Source organism: Pongo pygmaeus, chromosome 6 (assembly GCF_028885625.2).
Source record: "Pongo pygmaeus isolate AG05252 chromosome 6, NHGRI_mPonPyg2-v2.0_pri, whole genome shotgun sequence".
Taxonomy (NCBI): domain Eukaryota; kingdom Metazoa; phylum Chordata; class Mammalia; order Primates; family Hominidae; genus Pongo; species Pongo pygmaeus.
This window is the reverse complement of record NC_072379.2, coordinates 101,466,429-101,480,852: the sequence shown is the minus strand read 5'-3', so window position 1 is coordinate 101,480,852 and position 14,424 is coordinate 101,466,429. Positions and strand designations below refer to the sequence as shown.

The 14,424-nt window shown below is 41.2% G+C and overlaps 1 protein-coding gene and 1 pseudogene across 8 annotated transcripts in view; both read left to right on the top strand.

Moving 5' to 3' along the window:
• The window catches only part of NAPEPLD (N-acyl phosphatidylethanolamine phospholipase D), an 83,728-nt gene that overhangs the window by 20,686 nt on the left and 48,618 nt on the right, over positions 1-14,424 (top strand). The window contains exon 2 of one of the 8 annotated variants that reach the window (XM_054494965.2): positions 6,015-6,070. The exons of 6 other annotated variants lie outside the window; for them this stretch is intronic. The gene's annotated coding sequence lies outside the window, so the exon portion shown is untranslated. Of the gene's footprint in view, positions 1-6,014; positions 6,071-12,079; positions 12,136-14,424 lie in introns of those variants that run through there. One more of the 8 variants, XM_054494967.2, reaches the window with a different exon arrangement.
• Positions 1,559-2,208, top strand: LOC129040440 (large ribosomal subunit protein eL19-like; annotated as a pseudogene).

Genomic DNA, 14,424 nt, shown 5'->3' with positions numbered 1-14,424 from the left:
TCTGGAAGCACCATAAAAGGCTCGTATCACATTGTTCAAAGTGTCACCAACTTGGCCATCCCTAGCTAGAAGGCTGGGAAATGTCATCATTTAGCTGGTGCATAGTTACCCTAAGTAAAACGGGTTCTGTTACTGAGAAGAAAAGGAAGAGAAGATTTTTTTTTTCTAAACACATGACAGATTAAAGAACACTAGATTTTATGGTAGGCATGTTTTCATCTTTACCACTGTGCTACCACTTTACCACATAGAATTTAACTACTCAATTATTCCCCAAGACTTTTCCATTTTTATTTATTTATTTTATGTTTATTTATTTATTCTTAGACAAGCTCTTGCTCTGTCACCCAGGCTGGAGTGCAGTGGCATGATCACAGCTCACTACAGCCTTGACCTCCTGGGCTCAAGCAATCCTCCTACCTCAGCCCACCATACCTGGCTAATTTTTGTGTGTGTGTGTTTTTTTTTGTTTTTTTTTTTTTTTTTTGTAGAGACAGAGTCTCACTGTGTTGCCCAGGGTGGTCTTGAACTCCTGGGCTCAAGTGATCTGCCTGCCTTGGCCTCCCAACATGTTGGGATTACAGGTGTGAGCCCCTGTACCTGGCCAGTTTTAATTTTTGTTAGCAGAGTTGGTGGGGATCTCCACTGTTGACTTTTGTCTCTCTGTCTTCTGGTCACTTTTGCTTCTATTATTTGACTCCTAGCAGGAGATCTTTTAAAAAACAATTAACTATATCCCAATGAAGAGTGATTAGGAGTTTAAGCTCTGGTTTTTTCATTTATTCATTCCATAAATATTGTGCACTCATTGTGTACAGGCTGCTTTGTGTTATTGACAGTGTGAATCATTACTGATTATATTTCCTTTTTTTGACTTGGCTTCCTGGGGGCACAGAGTCAAATTTGTGACTCAGTTGGATTGAGTACAAGACTTGCCCTGTCAAACTTTCTTTTTTTCTGTCACCCAGGCTGCAGTGCAGTGGCACGATCTTGGCTCACTGCAACCTCTGCCTCCCTGGTTCAAGTGATTCTCCCACTTCAGCCTCCCAAGTAGCTGGGATTACAGCCACTTGCCACTATGCCCGGCTAATTTTTGTATTTTTGGTAGAGATGGGGTTTCACCATGTTGGCCAGGCTGGTCTCGAACTCCTGACCTCAAATGATCCACCCGCCTCGGCCTCCCAAAATGCTGGGATTACAGACGTGAGTCACCATGCCTGGCCCCTGTTAAACTTTCTACCTAGCAATGTAGTTAGTCTTCCCATCCCACTGTATAGCAGTTTCAGGATGATGCTGCCTCTCTAACTTGGAGTGCTGAACAGAAAGTAAGAGTTGGCTTTACGGTAGGCAGCTGCCAGGCTAGCATAAATTCTGGCATACCAGAAAATCCCTTTGATCCTTCCTAAATGCCTGTCTTACTTTGTGCCAAATGACTAATGATTTAAAGCAGTGGTTCTCAACCCTGCCTGTATATCAGAAACACCCACAGAACTTTTAAAAGTTATCTAGAGAAACTGCCCCACCTGACATTTTGATTCAGTAGCCTCGGGTGTAGTTTAAAAAGCTCCACAGGGGAGCTCTTTCCTTTCGCTGCTGTGGCCGCAGCCATGAGTATGCTCAGGCTTCAGAAGAGGCTTGCCTCTAGTGTCCTCTGCTGTGGCAAGAAGAATATCTGGTTAGACCCCAATGAGACCAATGAAATCACCAATGCCAACTCCCGTCGGCAGATCCGGAAGCTGATCAAAGAAGGGCTGATCATCCACAAGCCTGTGATGGTCCATTCCCCCGCTTGATGCCGGAAAAACACCTTGGCCTGCCGGAAGGGCAGGCATATGGGCATAGGTAAGCGGAAGGGTACAGCCAATGCCCGAATGCCAGAGAAGGTCACGTGGATGAGGAGAATGAGGATTCTGCACTGGCTGCTCAGAAGATACCACGAATCTAAGAAGATTGAGCGCCACATGTATCACAGCCTGTACCTGAAGGTGAAGGGGAATGTGTTCCATGTGGATTCTCATGGAACACATCCACAAGCTGAAGGCAGACAAAGCCCTCAAAAAGCTCCTGGCTGATCAGGCTGAGGCCCGCGGGTCTAAGACCAAGGAAGCACACAAGAGCTGTGAAGAGCACCTCCAGGCCAAGAAGGAGGAGATCATCAAGACTTTGTCCAAGGAGGAAGAGACCAAGAAATAAAAGCTGCCCCTTTGTCTGTACATACTGGCCTCCGTGATTACATAGATCAGCCATTAAAGTAAAACAAGCCTTTATCTGCTTGCAAAAAAAAAAAAAATTCCACAGGTCATTCTGATGTACATTTGAGGTTTAAGGGCTTGTACCCATGTGGACTGGAAATGTTCTAGGGAGGATTTGCACTTTGTTCCTTATCTGTCACACACTGGAAATCAGATCTTTCTTGAAAACCTGTTTTGACCATGGAAAAAGCAGATGAGGGGAACAATATGATAGTAGAGTCACTCGGGTAAGAGAGGCAAGAATACTGAAATGCTTTAGGGGAAACTTAGTTACTCATGATTTATGTAGAGCTGGCCTTGCTTGCCTGTTTTGCCAGCTCCCATTGTGGGAAATTTTTCCTTTGAGCAAAAAAATCTGTTTAACTGGAGCTTCAAGCTCTGGGAAAAGTGCTGAGTCTGCATGTGGCCACCATTAGTATCATGAGTTTTCAGCTTCTGCTCCTTGGGCCAGTGAAGGGAGATAAAGGGAAGTCAGGTAGATTATTACTTTCAGAATCAGGAGACTATCAATGAGTCTTCTGAGCTAATGAGAGCCTTCTGGTGACTCCAGAAGGGTTAGTGAGGCCACAAGGAACTATGAGGTCGTGTAGGAATCCTGTTTTGAATTAAGAGTTCTGCACTTTGGGAGGCCAAGGCGGGCAGATCACGAGGTCAGGAGATTGAGACTATCCTGGCTAACATGGTGAAACCCCGTCTCTACTAAAAATACAAAAAAATTAGCCGTGCGTGGTGGCGGGCGCCTGTAGTCCCAGCCACTTGGGAGGCTGAGGCAGGAGAATGACGTGAACCCGGAAGGCGGAGCTTGCAGTGAGCCGAGATCATGCCACTGCCCTCCAGCCTGGGCGACTGAGCAAGACTCTGTCTCAAAAAAGAAAAAAAAGAGTTCTGTGAATTCCAAGATCAGGCCTTCTCTTACTCAAATAGAATAAAAACACATTCCAGAGTTTATTCTGTTTCAGTTTATTCACACCATTTCCCTCAGCTTCCCTTATCACATTAGTGTAGAAATGCAAAAATGGTATACATGTATAACCTACTATCTCATTAAAACTGTTAACTGTTTATAGCATAATAAAACAGTGGTTTAGTTATTGAGTGCTTACTATGTACTGTGTGCCAGAGACTGGGCTAAGAATTATGAAACAGGCTTAGGATGATAAGGGGCAAAGTTGGGAAGCATTTATTTTAAGATGTTTTCAATTCTTTTGCCCCATCTTCTGGTAATGTAGTTTTTCCTGATAACCCGTTCAAGTATATTTTAGTTATATTCATTTTTAATATGCTTTTATAATTTGCTACAAACTTTCTGCTATTCTTAAACAGAGGCTACTGAATTGAACTCAGGGAACTTAAAGTCCCTTTGAATCTCAAGATTCTGTTAAACTTTTGGGGATGTCTCTAGCCTCACTCTGACCCTGTTATTTACAGTGTACTGAAGACTCAGGAGATGGCTGAACAGGGTCTGATGTAGTCATGTCCTGGGCCTTGTTTTCCTGTAAAAGTCTCACTGTTTATTTTTTGTTGTTTACCTTTTTCTCACAGAGGATGGACCACACATGACACTGCGGGCAGAATAACATGTCTGCCCCTTTGCCAAATTCATTTGTGAGTGAATCAGGGGTTCAAGTAACCTCTCTAGTGACTTTGTTTCTTTCCATCACCCTCTCTGTTGCCATCAGGGCCCTTTAACTTGTTGGCTGAATTCAGAAAGTTCTGAGCTTTTCAGTGTCTCTGACCTGCTGGATCACAGGACTGTTGCTGTCACTGTGGACCGCTCAGCACCTAAGGAAAAGTATTCCTCACCATCTTGAGAATTTGGCCAGTGTGTTTTGGAAATGACTTATTCTAAAGTCTATACCATTTTCATTAATCAGAGCTGACACTTCTGTAAACATGATACTGAGCCAAAATCTATATGGTTTCTTATGATTTTTTTCCCTAATGGATTTTGAATCCCTAGAGGTCAGGGGTTCATATTCTCCACAGCAAACTGGAGAGCTAGGACTTAGATAAAGTAGACATTCTAACAATGTTTGTTAAATACGACTTTTAAAATATTTTAAGTGGAAGCCCTTACAGGTAATATCTGGAATCTTTTGAAGTTTGAAAATCTAATGGCTATTTGTATCAGATTTATATGTCCCGGCTCTTAATAACCTCCTAGCCTACGTGATAAACCTGTGAAATTGCACTTTCTTCCAGTAGATAACTGTGCTGTTCTCAGGTGAAATACTTTGCTTATCCCTTGCCAGTCCAGCCTGGGGAAGGCAGCTGGACCTGAGCTGGGAATTTTATTTGAGGGAGTGGAAATAGGAGGGGTTGGCCAAGGCTGAGTTAGAGGGGACAGCTCTTTAGTGGCCTGAGTTGGCTCTTTGGTGCAGCTGAAGATTGTTAGAATTTTAGAGGTAGAGAGACTTTAGAGGTACAGCCCAGTCCTCTTATTTTACAGATGAAAGTGAGCCTCAATGATGTTAAGTGACTTTTTAAAGGCTACAGAAGGCTGGGCATGGTGGCTCATGCCTGTAATCCCAGCACTTTGGGAGGCCAAGGCAGGTGGATCACCTGAGGTCGGGAGTTCAAGACCAGCCTGGCCAACATGATGAAACCCTGTCTCTAATAAAAATACAAAAAATTAGCTGGGTGTGGTGGCACTTGCCTGTGATCCCAGCTACTCACGAGGCTGAGGCAGGAGAATCGTTTGAACCTGGGAGGTGGAGGTTGCAGTGAGCCGAGATCGCACCACTGGACTCCAGCCTGGGCAACAAAAGCAAAACTCTGACTCAAAAAAAAAAAAAAAAAAAAAAGGGCTATAGAATTCAGTAGGGTCAAAGTTGGAACTGGACTGAAGTCAGAAAGAAGTGCAAAGTGTGCTTTTTTCCCTCTTTCTCTGTCCTATCCAGGAGCTATGAAGATATGTTTCTCCTTTCCGTTTCTTTACAGGTTATGCATTAAATTGGAAGGTTTTCTTTTTGTATACTTAATTATGAGATGGAGATAGTAGAGAGAAAGTAGTCCCATTTGGAAGCTTTTTTTTTTGGTTAAAATCTTGGCTCAGGAACAGTAAATGAACATTTAAGATCATCTACCTGCCTGGCCAACGTGGTGAAACCCCATCTCTACTAAAAACACAAAAATTAACCAGGCTTGGCGGCTCATGCCTGTAATCCCAGCCACTCGGGAGGCTGAGGCACGAGAATCGGTTGAACCTGGGAGATGGAGGTTGCAGTGAGCCGAGACTGCACCATTGCACTCCAGCCTGGGTTACAGAACAAGACTCTGTCTCAAAAAAAAAAAAAAAAGAAAAGGAAGGATCATCTGACATATTTAGGATGTATTTCAAGTTCCACAGGCATCAACTTACTGTTCCTCCTACCTTGTCCTCCCCCAGCCTTTTCTTTTTTGGTTTTCTTTCCTTTTCTTTTTTCTTTCTTTCTTTCTTTCTTTTTTTTTTTTTTTTTTTTTTTGATACAGCATCTTGCTCTGTCACCCAGGCTGGAGTGCAGTGGCTCAATTACAGTTCACTGCAGACTTGACCTCCTGGGTTCAAGCAGTCCTCCCACCTCAGCCTCCTGAGTAGCTGGGACTACAGATGCGCACCACCACACCTGGCCTGACCTTTTCAATTAAATACTTCTGTATATCATTTAGGTATAATTGATTATACCGGAAATGAACCTGCACTTTGTGCTTGCTATTTTTTTTAAGGTATTAAAGACATGATAACTATGTTATTTCAATAAGTATTTTATGCCTGTTTTCCAGATTTGCCGTAACATGATATTTTAATTTTATCACCCTAAGGATTCCAGTCATAAAAGGTATTCATAAATGGGCTTTGTTCTTAAGCCAGCTGTTTCTCTTGTTTTATTGTTTTTGATTCTAATGAAAGCTTTGCTTTCTTACTTACATATGTAAATATGGGGAAAACCTCTTATTGTAGAGGAAACTTCTAGAGTGTTTATGTATTTTGCTGACTTAAAGTCTGTTAATAGACTGTATCCCAAAGATTCAAATTACGTTTTACATTCTTTCCTCTCAGAACTATTTATTTGGGGCCGGACGTAGTGGCTCATGCCTGTGATCCCAGCACTTTGGGAGGCCAACGCAGGCGGATCACGAGGTCAGGAGTTCGAGACCAGCCTGGCCAACATGGTGAAACCTGTCTCTACTAAAAATACAAAAATTAGCTGGGCATGGTGGCGGGCACCTGTAATCCCAGCTACTTGGGAGGCTGAGGCAGGAGAATCACTTGAACCTGGGAGGTGGAGGTTGCAGTGAGCCGAGATTGCACCACTGCGCTCTAGCCTGGGCAATAAGAGCAAAACTCCGTCTCAAAAAAAAAAAAAAAAAACCAAACAAACAATTTATTTGGACTCTTAAATGCTTTTGGTTGGTTGGCATTTCTTTGTGAATTATTTGTCAAAATAATTTTTTGTCTATAATTGGATGAATGCTTTGTGATAAATTTAAAGTTTTAACAAAAGAAAATACTTTTCTTAAAGGATAACAAAACTTAACGTACTTTTATAGTTACGTAAAATTAAGGAAAGAAAAATGAAAAAAATTCAGCAACTTAGGCTTTTAAAGCCATATGAAATTCTAGAATGTTTTATCTTTCACCTGAAAAACAACTCAGTTGGATCAAAAGGTCCTATTTATCATATATTCTTTACTCTTCAATTTAAATTTTTTTTTTTTTTTTTTGTTTTTTGTTTTTTGTTTTGTGAGACAGAGTCTTGCTCTGTCGCCCAGACTGGAGGGCAGTGGTGCAATCTTGGCTCACTGCAACCTCTGCCTCCGGGTTCAAGTGATTCTCCTGCCTCAGCCTCCCAAGTAGCTAGGACTACAGGTTTGGGCTGCCATACACAGATAATTTCTTTTTGTATTTTTTTTTTTTTTAGTAGAGACGGGGTTTCGCCATGTTAGCCAGGCTGTTCTCGAACTCCTGAGCTCAGGCAGTCTGCCCACCTCGTCCTTCTAAAGTGCTAGGATTACAGGTGTGAGCCACTGCTCCCGGCCTCAACAATTTGCATTTTTTTTTTGAGGTGGAGTCTCACTCTGTCACCCAGGCTGGAGTGCAGTGGCACGATCTCAGCCCACTGCAACCTCCACCTCCTGGGTTCAAGTGATTCTCCTGCCTCAACCTCCCGAGTAGCTGGGATTACAGGCGTGCACCACCACTCTTGGCTAATTTTTTTTTTTTAATAGGGTTTTGCCATGTTGGCCAGGCTGGTCTCGAATTCTTTTCCTTGGCCTCCCAAAGTATTGGGATTACAGGCATGAGGCACCACAACTAGCCAGCAATTTCCATATGTATAGCACTTTGAAGTGCTAACTCATGGTCTCCTTGAATGACTAACAGACATTTAAAGTGACATTTAGGAGTTACCATCTTTATTGAACAGATGAGTAAGCCCAAGTTTAGAGAGGCTGAGTTACTCCCCGCAATCTAATATCTCTAGTTAATAGTAGAACTGGAGTCGTTTTTCTGACTCCTAACTAGTGTTCTTTCCACTCTTGTGAAGATAAATTATTTGGTGATATATATAGAGATTTATATGTACACATATCTAAATGTATATTATGAGTGTACATTCTATTTTTGATGCAATAATTGTTATTAAATGTTGTCATACTCTCAGGTCCTCTATATTAAGCTTCTGTTTGCTTTGTTTTCTTTTAGCTTCTTAGCAAAACTTGTTGTTTTGCTAAGTCAATAAAGTGTGGTAAGAATGAAGTTTAGTGATAACAGTGCAGTACTTTTTTGGTTGATGAATGTTGTATACATACCTCCCACAGAACATTCTCCCTCTTATTATCCAGTGTACTTCCTGTGCTTGGACGTATCTGCCCTCCCACTGGTTCCCTAAATGCCTCTGGGAGTAATACCAGTATTGCCTGGAATCTTATTGAATGTGAAGGATGGGAACAGTTTAATTTTACCCCCACTGAAGCCCTTTGCAGATATTTCAGTGAATTGACATAGTTTCATTAGCCATGTTATCTAGCATTGTATCAAAAGGGCCCTTTCTCTTCAATAAGGATAAGGAGAACAAATACAGAATTGTTAAGTTTAATGTTATTTAGTCAGAGATATCTGAAAATACACTTCTGAATACTTCCCAGATTTAACGTCAGCATCTTTGTTGTTACATAATGGACAGGAACTCAATTAGTATTTATTAAATGTCTACTCTGGGAATGATTTGCCGCTTCATAATTTATGAGTATGTTGAAATCCCAAATGTATGTTGTACTACTGTGATTTTTTTCTTTAGCTTTTTACATGATAAAGCAGTGCATTCAATTCTAGGCAGTTGGCAAATCTTAAATGTTGAAAAAAGAAAGCATGAAACATTTGCTTTTGAAATAGAGAATTCTTATTTTTTGAAAGCATTTTACCAATGTGTGCAGTTATTGAGAGAAAATATTTGTACTTGGCTGACTTGTCTTCACCAAATGTCACAGCTCAGACCTCTCTTTGGTTGGAGACATAGGGGTAAGTCCTTCTGCTGTTAAATAGGCAATTAATCTTCAAAAGCTGTAGAGCATGTCCTTGATAATTACTAGATGGAATTTATGTTGTCCTTTTTGTAATACATTGTTCTTTAAAAAAGAACATTTGTTTTATTTTTTATTTTTATTTATTTATTTTGAGACGGAGTCTCACTCTGTTGCTCAGGCTGGAATCTTTGCTCACTGCAACCTCTGCCTCCTGGGTTCAAGCGATTCTCCTGCCTTAGCCACCTGAGTAGCTGGGACTATAGGCATACACCACCATGCCTAGCTAATTTTTGTATTTTTAGTAGAGATGGGGTTTCACCATGTTGGCCAGGCTGGTCTCGAACTCCCGACCTGAGGTGATCCACCTGCCTCGGCCTGCCAAAGTGCTGGGATTACAGGCATGAGCCACCGTGCCTGGCTAGAACATTTGTATTTTATATTTATCACCTGTCACAGGGGTTTGTTACCTTTAAATTTTCTTCTGGATTCTAGTTTTCTAGAACAAATTTAGCATTTGGTATGTTTATAACTAGCTGTTGTTCACAGAGGGAAAGAGGATGAGCAAATTAATTATGCTTCTGATTATATTTAATTACCAAAAGCAGTGTTTTCACTCCTGTCCCAACATATTTATTTTTCAACACAAAATGCTATATTTCATCCATTTTGAGATAGACATTTTATTCACATTTTAACACCACTGATATCAGTATATGTCATGTATAACGTGTGACCTAACTATAATTGATAACATTTTTACTTCGTTAGTGGGACATGACACATCAGGGTGCCTTACAATTCATGGTATTTTTATTTATTTATTACTTATTTGTTTAGATTGCTCTTTCAGAATTCATGGATCTTAAATTGAATCAAAATCAGTACAATGGAAAGATCTTTATCAAGTTTTAAAGCACTTTTTGAAACACAGGTTGTTTACAATTTATGTGTATTCATGTACACATCTACTTTCAGTTGGTGTTGGCCTGAAATCAAGGGTGGATTATTTTCATTTACATTGTTAATTTTGGAAACAGTTACATAACAAGAAATAGTTTGAAATTTGCCACATTTAATTACAGAAACTCCAGCTAGATATGTTAAGGGGTTTGTCAAGCTTGAAAAGCTCAAAGCTAGTTAACACAGGACCATACAGACAACCCACTCTTCCTCATTCCTAGTTTTTCTGTCATTTTATCTGTGGTGTTTGAGGATGACTGTTGCGAGATTGTTGCTGTGTCCTCTACTGAGTGCCCAGAAGACACTGGGGATGAGGAGCGTTCTTGTGCGACCCACTCTCAGGCTGAGGCTCCTTTGTCACTGGAGCACCTGTTGGCAGAGCTTGTCATTTTGCACATTCACCAAATGGGCTTTGAGTATTTTTCCTCCAGAAAAACCAGTCCAGAGTTTCAAGGCTCAGGTTTTACGTGCTTCTGCTCTTTCTTGCCCTTTCAACAGTGCATCGTGTGAAATGGTGCTTCATAGTTTCATCATTTTGTATTGCTTTAACATCTGTCATGGATGGCAATCCATAATCCTGTGACTATACATTTCCCCATACCCCAAGGATATTACAGCGTGGCAGTTGGTCTCCCTGAAATGGGTACATGATACATCTGAGGAAATAGTTTCAGGCCATGTTTATGGAGCAGAAGAGAGTGTGGAGAGTGTGGGTAGGGTTAGAAACACAGACCCTATGAACCATCTTGCTGACCTTTGCCCTCAAGAAACCCTTTGGAGGTTTTTTCGTTTTGTTTTGTTTGTATCAGATTTTTTTGTTTTTTGTTTTTTAAAGAGCATTTCTGAAAACTGGACTTTGTGTGTGTTAAGGGAGGGGGTTTGTTAGGAGAGGATGGCTATTTGGTAATGAGACCTGTTTCCATAGATTGATTGGGGTGAAAGACTGAGTGGATGGGAGGTGAGGAAATGGAGGTCGTGTGAATAGACAACTTTGAAAAAGCTTATTATTTAGCGAGAAGAAAGATCACTGCACCAATTTTTTCTTTTATCTTCTTTTTGTTTCTTTTCTTTCTTTCTTTTTTTGAGACAGAGTCTCGCTCTGTTGCCCAGGCTGGAGTGCAGTGGCATGATAACAGCTCACTGCAGCCTCAACTTCCTGGGCTCAAGTGATCCTCCCCGTCAGCTCCTGAGTAGCTGGGACTACATACAGGCTTGCAACACCACAGTGGGCTAATTTTTTTTTTTTTTTTTTTGCCCCTAAAGCAGCCTGAATCCATTTCCTTTGGGTGTCAATGAGGACTTTCTCTTGGGTTCTTGCTTTCTCATGACCTCAAACCCTTCTCAAACTCACTGGGTCACAATCCACCTTGATTAGTGGTGCTGCCATTTCTGACTCTTCCCACTCTCCTCCCGACCAACCAGCCCTACAAAGTCCAAAATGTGTGACTATCCAAGTACTCTCAAGTCTTATTGATTCATTTTCTTTATTGTCTCTTGGATTTATTCTGCTTTTTCTCTTCTCATTGCACTGCCTCCTCATCTTTTGACTGGGTTGCTATTCACTGTTAAAAAGTGGGGATTATGATACCTACCTTGAGGGTCTGCTAGGAGCATGAGTTTAAATGAAATATGTGAAACATGTGGCATGGTGGTTCAGTGTTATTGGGTGTTCTAGGCTTCTTCTGTTTTCGTTCCATCCATCTCCCAAGCTCCAGTTTTTAGCCACTTCCTTTGTTTTTAATCCTGCTACCAGAGTTGTCTTCCCTAAGTACACCATTTTTTTTTTAGACGGAGTCTCCGCAGCCTCCGCCTCCTGGGTTCAAGCAATTCTCCTGCCTCAGGCTCCCAAGTAGCTGTGACTACAGGCGCGCACCACCATGCCCAACTAATTTTTGAATTTTTAGTAGAGACGAGCCTTCACTGTGTTGGCCAGGCTAGTCTCGAACTCCTGACCTCATGATCCACTCGCCTCGGCCTCCCAAATGGCTGTGATTACATGCGTGAGCCACTGTGCCCAGCCCTTAAGTACACAGCCTTTTAAGTGTGTTCAGTGTTTCCCCATTGCTTGCAGTGTAGCCCAGCCTCCTTAGAGGGAGTCCGTCTTTACTACAATCTAGTCCCATCTTTACTGTCTAATCTTTTAACCCTTTATAGTCTCGACTTTCATAAACCTTCCTTGCTTTTTTTTTTTTTTTTTCCCTTGAGACAGAGTCTCACTGTCGCCCAGGCTGGAGTGCAACAGCGCAATCTCGGCTCACTGCAACCTCTGCCTCTAGGGTTCAAGTGATTCTCCTGCCTCAGCCTCCTGAGTAGCTGAGATTACAGGCACAGGTCCACCACGCCCGGCTAATTTTTGTGTTTTTAGTAGAGACAGGGTTTCACCATGTTGGCCAGGCCAATCTTCAACTCCTGATCTCAGGTGAGTCATCTGCCTTGGCCTCCTAAAGTGCTGGAATTATAGGCATGAGCCACTGCGCCTGGCTCTTCCTTGCTTTTTATGTCCTAGATACATTAGACCACTAGATTTTGTTCAAAACCCTATTTTGATGTTGTCTTTGTGGTCTTTGAATCAAAGTGTCCTTTTTTCCTTTCTCCCTTATCCCTTCATTGTTTAAAACAACGAGCCAAACATTTATTAATGTATTTGGTAGAATTATGATATATATGTGTGTATATATACATACATATGTATATGTATATGACAAATACAGGTATCTCATAAGCTGTTTTATCATGACAAGGAGTAGCATGAGGTCACCTCTGCCATCTGTTGGACATATTATCTTTTTGAGAAGTAACTTAAACTCTCTAAACTTGTACATTTTCATCTGTTAAATGAAATGAGGTTCAGCTGGATGGTCATTGTTTCTGCTCTTTGTAAAGTCCTTGGCCTGAACTTAATTATAACCCAGAAAATGTGATTCTATGAGAGCTTACTCTCCGAGACCACTTTAAGTTCTAGAATAACTTAAAGAATTTAGCTATAATCCTAGCACTTTGTGAGTCCGAGGAGGCAAGCAGATTGCTTGAGCCCAGAAGTTCCAGGTCAGCCTGGGTAACACGGTGAAACCCCATCTCTACTAAAAAATAAAAAAGTTAGCCAGGCATGGTGGCACACACCTGTGGTCCCAGCTACTTGGGAGGCTGAGGTGGGAGGATACCCTGAGCCCGGGGAGGTTGAGGCTGCAATGAGCCGTGATTGAGCCATTGTATTCCAGCCTGGGTGACAGTGAGACCCTGTCTCAAAAATAAAAAAAATAAACAATTTAGATGTATGGCCGGTTAACAAGTTTAGGGAAAAGAATGAGCATTTGTGAGTGCCAAGTACCTTATGTACCTGTGCCATTTGATCCTTTCAGAGAAACCTCCACAGGTAGGTCGATAGTTTACCGGGAGAAAATGGAGGATGAGAAAGGGTAAGCTATTTGCCGCAAGTATAAATCTCGTTAGACTCTTAACTCTTGAGCTCTCACACACACAGCGATGGCTGAGCAACAGCGTGTGCTTTAGCTTTAGTCAGCTGGGGTTTCTTTTCTTCACAGTGATTCTTCTCTAGATTACAGACTGCTTACTCTAGACAGTTTGGAAAAAAAGTTTTGGTTCTGTGTACGTGTTCATCCTACGGTTTGTGTTTTTTCCCTTTCTTTCTGGGGCAGTATTTCCATTTAAACACCATTGTAGCCATAAAAATAATATTTGGCTTTCTGTTACTGTGCTCATTTCCTTATTTCCACTTATAAAATGTGCTATGTGTGTGCATTGTATTTAAACTAATGAAACAGAAAGCAAATGTTTAACAGAATAAGAAAGAAATGAAATTCATGGCAGATACTTTACTTACCACTTTTGTGTATCTGGAGTCCTGTATAGGTCAAAATCAGCGATTTTAATGCCTTGAGTTAAGCAGTAGCAGTAGTAGCAGGAATAACAAGGTCAGCAGCAACAGCTGACATTGATTGAGCTGTGATGGTGGGTTTATGTGTGTGTTACTATGTTTCCAGGTTCCTTACTTGTATTACAGGTCTTCTTAATAAACCTAGGAGGCAAGTAATGTTCTCTCCATTTTATAGATGAGGAAATCAGGGTACAGAGAGGGTGGGAAACTGGCTCAAGGTTGTATAGCTAGGATACATACTCACTGACTTGGCAGTTCTGATATATTTAAATGTATTTTATTGATCAGTTAAATACATTATTGAAATGTCTCTCAGTTAATGTGTTATCTCCTTTCCAGGGATTTGGACTGGCTGTACTTTCTGGGGGCATTGGTTACAGAATATCTTCAGTGTACATATGACTAAGCCTAGTGGTGTATATATTCGACTTGCTTGAATTACTAAATTCCCTCAAGGAACTGAAGCATTCCTTACTATGCATTGTTAACAATACTATTTTCTAAATACATGGATGAAAATATTATAGATTCATGAAGGTGCATTAATTTATTCTACAGAATGTCATTGAAATGGAAAATTTAATATGCTTACATGCTGGCTGGGGAAATATGTTGTTTTGGATTACAGGAGATAAAGGATTTTTTAAGGGCTTGGCAGTTATGTTAATAGGTAAAGCAAACATCCTTCTTTCTTTCGTGGTTTTTTTTTTGTGTGTGTGTGCAATGGCGTGATCTCAGCTCACCACAACCTCCACCTCCAGGGTTCAAGCGATTCTCCTGCCTCAGCCTCCTGAGTAGCTGGGATTACAGGCA